The sequence below is a fragment of the Microtus oregoni genome, unplaced genomic scaffold (assembly GCF_018167655.1).
Source record: "Microtus oregoni isolate MIOR12 unplaced genomic scaffold, Mior012 000027F_ref0000203, whole genome shotgun sequence".
In the NCBI taxonomy this organism is placed as follows: Eukaryota; Metazoa; Chordata; class Mammalia; order Rodentia; family Cricetidae; genus Microtus; species Microtus oregoni.
In genome coordinates, this window is record NW_024543086.1 from 22,435,001 (window position 1) to 22,445,320 (window position 10,320).

The window sequence follows — 10,320 nt, forward strand, 5'->3', positions numbered from 1 at the left end:
CCACCACCACCACGACCACCATCACCACCTCCAAACCCACCCCCTTCACATCCACGACCACCACGTCCACTATCTCTACCACCACCACCACGACCACCACCACCACCACCACCACTCCCACCTACACTTCCAACACCACTACCTCCACCCCCACCACCTTCACCTCCACCACCACCACTTCCACAACCAGCACCTCCACCATCTCAACCACCTGCTCTACCTCCACCACCATCATCTCCACCACCTGCACCACCACCACCACCACCACCACCACCACCACCACCACCACCATCAACACCACCTCCACACGCACCACCTTCACCTCCACCACCACCATCACCTCCACCACCACCACCACCACCTCCACCACCTTCACCACCACACCACCACCACCATCTCCACCTCAATCACGACCACCTCCACTTCCACCACCACCACCTCCACCACCTCCACCACCACATCCACCACCATCACCACCTCCAACACCACCACCTCCACCACCTCTGATAACTCCACCACCACCACCACCTTCAACACTTCAACCACCACGTCCACCACCACCACCTCCACAAACTCCACCTCCACCACCACCACATCCGCCACCACCACCAGCTCCACCTCCACTACCACCACCACCAGTCCGAACTACACTTCCACACCACCACCTCCACCCCTATCACCTTCAACTGCACCACCACCACCTCCAACACCTCCACCACTACCACCACCATCTCCACCTCTATCACCACCACCTCCACCTCCACTACTACCACCTCCACCGACTACACCACCCCCAACTCCACCACCATCACCACCCCAACACCACCTCCACCTTCACCACCACTGCCACCACCACCTAAACCCCCTCGACCACAACTCCACCACAACCACCACCTCTACCTTCACCACCACCACCTCCACCACCTCTACCTCTACCATCTCTACCACCTCCACCACCACCACCACCACCACCACCACCACAACCACCTCCACAAAACCACCTTCACCTCCACCACCACCACCACCTCCACCACCACCACCTTCACCTCCACAACCACCAACACCTCCAACACCACCACCTACAACACAACAACCACCACCTCCACCTACACCTACACCAAACACAAACTGTACCATGTCCAAAACCACCTCGACCTCAATCAACACCACCTCCACCAACACATCCACAACCACCACCACCTCTACCACCTCCACCACCACCATCACCTCCACCTCCACCAAATCCACCACCTTCTCCACAACTACCACCACATCCACCACTTCCACCAAAACCACCTCCACCACCTTCAACACCACAACCACCTCCACCACCACCATCACCACCTCCACCACCACCACCACGACCACCACCACCTCCACATCCACCACCTCCACCAAGTCCACCACCTCCTCCAGCTCCACCACCAGCATCTCCACCACCTCCACCACCACCACCACCACCACCACCACCACCAACTCCACACCCACCACCTTCAACTCCACCACCACCACAACCTCCACCACCACCACAACCACCTCCACCACCACCACAACCACCATCTCCACCTCAAGCACCTCCACCTCCACCACCACCATCTCCACCTCAAGCACCACCACCTCCACCTCCACCACCATCACCTCCACCACCTCCACCACCACCACCTCTACCACCACCTCCACCACCATCACTACCGCCACCACCACCACCTCCACCAACACCTCCACCACTTCCAGCAACACCTCCACCATCACCAATTCCACCACGACCACCTCCACCAACACCTCCACCACTTCCACCACCACCTCCACCACCACCACCTCCACGACCTCCAATTCCACCACCACCACATCCACCACTGCCACCACCTCAACCTCCACCTCCACCACCTCCAACACTTCCACCACCACCTCCACCACCACCACCTACACCTCCACCACCACCACCACCTCCAAAACCTCCACCACCAGCACCACCACCTCCAACTCCACTACATGCACCATCTCAACTACCTCCACCTCCACCACCACCATCTCCACCACCTCTACCACCAAAACCACCACCCCCACCACCACAACCACCACCACCTCCACCACAACCACCACCACCACCACCTGCACCACAACCACTTTCACCTCCACCACCACCACCACATCCACCACCACCAACATCACCTCAACCACCACCAACTCCAACACCACACCTACACCACCACAACCACCACCTCAACCTCCACCTGCACCACCACGACCTGCACCATGTCCAACACCACCTTGACGTCCATCACCACCACCTCCACCACCACATCCACAACCACCATCACCTCTACCACCTCCACCACCACCGCCAACTCCACCTCCACCACCATCACCACCTTCTCCACTACTACCACCACCTCCAACACCTCCACCAAAACCAACTCCACCAGGCACCACCACCACCACCTCCACCACCACCTCCACCACCTCCATCATCAGCACGACCACCACCACCTCTACAATGACCTCCACCATCTCAACCACCTCCTCCACCTCCACCACCACCACCACCACCACCACCACCACCACCACCATAAACACCACCTCCACACCTACCACCTTCATCTCCACCACCACCACCACCTCCACCACCATCACCACCTCCACCACCACCACCTCCACGTCCACCACATCTGCTAACTCCCCCACCACCAACACCTTCACCATGTCCACCACCACCTCTTCCACCACCACCACCTCCATGAACTACACCTCCACCAACACCACATCCACCACTACCACCACCTCCACCTCCACCACCTCCCCCCCCCCCCCCACCACCACCACCACCTCTACACCCACCCCTTCACCTCCACGACCACCACCTCCACTATCTTTACCACCACCACCACCACCACTCCCACCTACACTTCCAACACCACCACCTCCACCCCCACCACCTTCACCTCCAGCACCACCACCTCCACCACCTCCATCACTACAACCACCATCTCCACCTCTATCACCACCACCTCCACCACGACTACCACCACCTCCACCAACTACACCACCACCATCTCCACCCCCACCTCCCCCACCATCACCACCCCACCACCACCTCCATCTCCACCACCACTACCACCTCTACCTCCACCACCACTTCCACCCCCTCCACCACCACTCCACCACAACCACCACTTCCACCTCAACCACCACCACCTCCACCACCTCTACCTCTACCATCTCTACCACCTCCACCACCACCACCCCCACCCACACCACCACCACCACAACCACCACCACCTCCACCACCACCACCTCCACCACCACCACCTTACCACCACCACCACCACCACCTCCAACACCACCACCTACACAACCACAACCACCACCTCCACCTACACCACCACAAACTGCACCATGTCAAACACCACCTCGACCTCATCAACACCACCTCCACCACCACTTCCACAACCACCACCTCCAATATCTCAACCACCTGCTCCACCTCCACCACCACCATCTCCACCACCTGCACCACCACCACCACCACCACCGCCAACTCCACCTCCACCACCTCCATCATCAGCACGACCACCACCACCTCTACAATGACCTCCACCATCTCAACCACCTCCTCCACCTCCACCACCACCACCACCACCACCACCACCACCACCACCATAAACACCAACTCCACACCCACCACCTTCACCTCCACCACCACCACCACCTCCACCACCACCACCACCAACTCCACCACCTTCACCACCACAACACCACCACCATCTCCACCTCAATCACGACCACCTCCACCTCCACCACCACCTCCACCACCACACACCACCACCACCACCTTCACCTCCACAACCACCACCATCTCCACCTCAATCACGACCACCTCCACTTCCACCACCACCACCTCCACCACGACTACCACCACCTCCACCAACTACACCACCACCATCTCCACCCCCACCTCCCCCACCATCACCACCCACCACCACCTCCATCTCCACCACCACTACCACCTCTACCTCCACCACCACTTCCACCCCCTCAACCACCACTCCACCACAACCACCACTTCCACCTCAACCACCACCACCTCCACCACCTCTACCTCTACCATCTCTACCACCTCCACCACCACCACCCCCACCCACACCACCACCACCACAACCACCACCACCTCCACCACCACCACCTCCACCACCACCACCTTACCACCACCACCACCACCACCACCTCCAACACCACCACCTACACAACCACAACCACCACCTCCACCTACACCACCACAAACTGCACCATGTCAAACACCACCTCGACCTCATCAACACCACCTCCACCACCACTTCCACAACCACCACCTCCAATATCTCAACCACCTGCTCCACCTCCACCACCACCATCTCCACCACCTGCACCACCACCACCACCACCACCGCCAACTCCACCTCCACCACCTCCATCATCAGCACGACCACCACCACCTCTACAATGACCTCCACCATCTCAACCACCTCCTCCACCTCCACCACCACCACCACCACCACCACCACCACCATAAACACCAACTCCACACCCACCACCTTCACCTCCACCACCACCACCACCTCCACCACCACCACCACCACCTCCACCACCTTCACCACCACAACACCACCACCATCTCCACCTCAATCACGACCACCTCCACCTCCACCACCACCACCACCACCACCACCTTCACCTCCACCACCACCACCATCTCCACCTCAATCACGACCACCTCCACTTCCACCACCACCACCTCCACCACCTCCACCACCACCTCCACCACCATCACCACCTCCAACATCACCACCTCCACCTCCACCACCTCTGCCAACCTCACCACCACCACCACCTTCAACACTTCCACCACCACCTCCACCACCACCACATCTGCCACCACCACCACCTCCACCTCCACCACCTCCCCGCCACCACCACCACCACCACGACCACCACCACCACCTCCACACCCACCACCTTCACCTCCACCACCACCACCTAGACTACCTCCACCATCACCACCACCACCACCACCACCACCACCACCACTCCAACCTACACTTCCAACACCACCACCTCCACCCCCATCACCTTCAACTGCACCACCACCACCTCCACCACTACCACCACCATCTCCACCTCTATCACCACCACCTCCACCTCCACTACCACCACCTCCACAGACTACACCACCCCCACCTCCACCACCATCACCACCCCACCACCACCTCCACCTCCACCACCACTGCCACCACCACCTACACCCCCTCCTCCACCACTCCACCACAACCACCCTCTACCTTCACCACCACCACCTCCACCACCTCTACCTCTACCATCTCTACCACCTCCACCACCACCACCACCACCCCCACCACCACCACCACCACAACCTCCACCACCACCACCACAACCACCTCCACAAAACCACCTTCACCTCCACTACCACCACCACCTCCACCACCACCACCTTCACCTCCACAACCACCAACACCTCCAACACCACCACCTACACCACCACAACCACCACCTCCACCTACACCTACACCACCATGAACTGCACCATGTCTAAAACCACCTCGACCTCAATCAACACCACCTCCACCACCACATCCACAACCACCACCACCTCCACCACCTCCACCACCACCACCTTCACCACCTCCACCACCACCACCTCCACCACCTCCACAACCACCACCACCACCTCCACCTCCACAACTTCCACCATCTCAACCACCTCCAACTCCACCACCACCATCTCCACCACCTTTACCACCACCACCACCACCCCACCACCACCACCACCACCACCACCTTCACCTCCACCACCACCACCACCTCCACCACCACCAACTTCACCTCCACCACCACCACCACCTCCACCACCACCACCTTCACCTCCACCACCACCACCACCACCTCCACCACCACCACCACCTCCAGCACCTCAACCACCACTACTACCACCACCATCTCCACCTCCATCACCACTACCTCCACCTCCACCACCACCACCTCCACCACATCCACCACCACCACCTCCACCACCACCTCTACCACCATCACCACCTCCACCACCACCACCACCACCTCCACCTCCACTACTACCGCCTTCGTCACCTCCACCACCACCTCCACCACCACCACCACCTCCACCACCACCACCACCTCCACCACCTTGACCACCGCCACCTCCACCACCACCACCACCACCTCCAATACCATCACCTTCACAACATCTGCCACAGCCACATACCATTACCACCTCCACCTCCGCCAACTCCACCACCTCTGCCATTGCCACCACCACTACCTCCACCTCCACCTCAACCACCACCACCTCAACCTACACCACCTCCACCAACTCGACCACCACCTCCACCACCTCTAACAACACCAACTCTACAACCACCTCCTCCACCACCGCTACCTCCACCACCACCAACTCCAGCACCACCACCACCTCCAGCTCCATCACCACCACCTCCACAAGCTCCATCACCACCAACTCCACCTCTACCACCACCACCTCCACCACCTCCACCACCTCCACCTCCACCACAACCACCTCCACCACCACCACCTCCACCTCCACCACCTCCACCATCACCACCACCTTCACCACCACCACCCTCTCCACCTCTATCACCACCACCTCCACCTTTACCACCACCACCACCACCGCCACCACCACCACCTCCACCACCACCACCATCACCACCTCCACTACCACCACCACCACCTCCACCTCCACCACCACCTCCACCACCTCCACCACCACCTCCACTACCACCACCACCTCCACCTCCACCACCACCACCTCCACCACCTCGACCTAAAACCACCACCACCTCCACCACCACCACCTCCATCTCGACCACCACCACCACCACCACCATATCCACCCCAACCACCACCCCTCCACCTCTTCCACCTCCACCACCACCACCACCACCACCACCTCCACCACCACCACCTCCACCTCCACCACCACCTCCACCACCTCCACCACCACCTCCACTACCACCACCACCTCCACCTCCACCACCACCACCTCCACCACCTCGGCCTAAAACCACCACCACCTCCACCACCACCACCTCCATCTCGACCACCACCACCACCACCTCCACCACCACCACCTCCACCACTTCCACCACCACCTCCACCACCTCCACCACCACCTCTACCACCACCACCACCTCCACCTCCACCACCACCACTAACACCTCCACCACCTCTGCCGTTTTGGTTCCTCTCACAGAATAGAAATGACAAATGTTTAACAAAACATGGGCATTATAAAGAAATGAGGTCTGATATAGGCTACAACATTGATGACGCTCAGAATGCTATGCTTAATGAAAGAAGTTTTTTCGTAGCCCCGTGTTGGTGGGGCACACCTTTAATCCCAGCACTTGGGAGGCAGAGCCAGGTGGATCTCTGTGAGTTCGAGACCAGCATGTTCTACAAGAGCTAGTTCCAGGACAGACTCCAAAGCTACAGAGAAACCCTATCTCGAAAAACCAAAAAAAAATGTTTTTATATAAAATGTCTAGATCTACCCAGAGCCAGGGAGGCTTCTCTCTTTAAAAACTGGGTGTTTTCCCCACATGTGCATCTTCCTGTGCACCACATGCATGTAGTACTCATGGAAACCAGTAAAATGCATCAGATCCTCTTGAGCTGGAGTAACAGAGGTTGTGAGCCACCATGTGGGTGCTGGGACCCAAACCCAGATCCTTTCCAAGAACACCATGGGTTCTTGCTGTGGATGACCTGACCATCTTGTTTTGCGAGGGTTGTGGAAGGATGTCGGAACTTTGGGCTAGAAACACTGTAGAGTGTTCAAAGTTTGGTGAGCTCTTGTGAGAACCTGGAAGATTCGAGGAAAATGCTGAGAGCTATGAAGATGAGGGACACCCAGCTTGTGTAGTTTCAAAGGGAAGCAGAGACTCTACTGGTCCATTTGAGTTTGATTTGTTTTGTTTTGGTTTTTGGTTTCTGGTTGCTCTGTGTAGCCTTGGCTGTCCTGGAACTCAGTTTGTGGACCAGGCTGGTCTTGAACTCACTGAGATCCATCTGTCTCTGCCTTCCAAGTGCTGGGATTAAAGGCATTCGTGTACTGGCTGGAGAACAACCTGTGAGAGTTCCATTCTCTCCTTATACCATGTGACTTCTAGAGAGAAAACCCAGGTTGTCAGGCTACACAGCATGTGCCTGACCCACTGAGGCATCTTACTAATTCTTCCCAAATATCCGTGTTCAGCTGCGGCTGTCGGTACAGAAACAGCCCAAAGGTAGGAACATCAGGGCTGAGAAGCTCCACAGCCAGTTCTCAATGCAGCGACAAGAGGTGTGGCCACGTCCCCTCTTGCTTGCCCCTGTATGTTAGATCCTTCTAGGCCAGAACTTAAATTAGACCCTGATGAACCATGTGCAGTCAGGAAGGTTGGGAGTTCAAGAAGGCCAATCTGTGCTACATAATGAGACTTGTCACAGTCAATCAATCAACCCGAGTTCTCCACTGGGACTCCATGAAGCAGAGTGCACTGTGGACCCAAGGCTGTAGCTCAGTGCTAGAGTCCTCATCTAGCAGGTACAAGCACATGGGCTCCATCTCCAGCGCTATACTGCACAGAAAAAGGAAGTGTTGCTGGCTTGGCGAGTTTCCGTCAACCCCAGTCACTAGCGCAGTCAGCACCAAGTTGGCGCACAAAGCGTACCCATCACCCTGCTGCTATGGCCTTTCCTATTCGTCCATCCCACAGAAGTCACTAGCTCCTAAAATTAGGTTCAATTCACTTTTTTTTCCCAACGTAAGTTAGAACGGTTGGGATACACCTCTGAAGGAGAGCACTTGCCTAGTAAGGTCCTGGGTCCCATTCCTGTCCGTTGGATGGCACCTACAGTATATAAACTTTATAACGCAGCTGCCTGAGTTGACTGACGGGTGTTCACTGGCACAGACTGAACAGTCAGGAGGTACTTTTGCTTCCTGAACTGTTGTAGTAAGAGCAGCAGGCTGCGTCCCCAGCACCTGGCCACCCGCACGGCTAGCTTTACCCGAAATAATTACATGGAAACTGTATTCTTTTAAACACTGCCTGACCCATTAGTTTCAGTTTCTTATTGGCTAGCTCTTACATATTGATCTAACCCATTTCTATTAATCTTTGTAGCCCACGAGCTGGCTTACCAGGAATGATCTTAACCTGTGTCTGTCTGGAGTGGGAGAACCATGGCGACTCCCTGACTCAGCTTCTTTCTCCCAGCATTCCGTTCTGTTTACTCCGCCTACCTAAGGGTTGGCCTATCAAATGGGTCTAGGCAGTTTCTTTATTAATAAGAAATCACTCCCACATCACTGAACCGCATTCTCTGCTTTCTCTTGCCACCCATTTAGTTTATGCTCGACTTGAAAACCTCCGGCAAAATCACACGATCATTTTGAGAAACACAACTAGTATCATTGAATACTGTTACTGGGTACTAAGTCAAGCACTTTGCAAATTCACCTTTCAACAGAGAGCCTAGAAATGTTTGCCTCTGGCTCTCAAGTACACAGGGAGAGGGGCAGTCGGTGAAGGTGGCTAAAGAATGTGTTCAGACGGGGTGGTGGTGGTGGCGCACGCCTTTAATCCCAACACTCAGGCAGAGGCAGGTGGATCTCTGTGAGTTCGAGGCCAGCCTGGTCTACAAGAGCTAGTTCCAGGACAGGAACCAAAAAGCTACAGAGAAACCCTGTCTCGAAAAACCAAACACACGGGGCTGGAGAGATGGCTTAGAGGTTAAGCTCTTCCAAAGGTCCTGAGTTCAATTCCCAGCAACCACATGGTGGCTCACAACCATCTGTAATGTGGTCTGCTGCCTCCTTCTTGCCTGCAGGCAAACACACAGACAGAATATTGTATACATAATAAATAAATAAATATTAAAAAAAGAAAAAACCAAACACACACACACTCATGGCCAGTGCCTTGCAGCACCCATGTTTCCGAATTCCAGTCTGGGGTAGACCTCACAGCCTAGGCTACTCTCCAGAACTGCATGTGAGTAAGCACACACAAGCTGGAGGGAGTGTTGTCAAACCTGGGCCAGTTCTTTGCAGAATTCTGTTTACACCCTGCATAGGACACTGGAGTCCCTCGAGCTGAGCCAGCAGATGTGGAACTCACTCTGTGGCCTCGGTCATCTGGTGGTCATACTCAGACGTTTTGGTTTTGCAGTGCTGATGATCCAGCTCAGGGGCTTGCACATGTTGGATAAGCACCTTGTCGCTGAAATCTACACCACCAACCA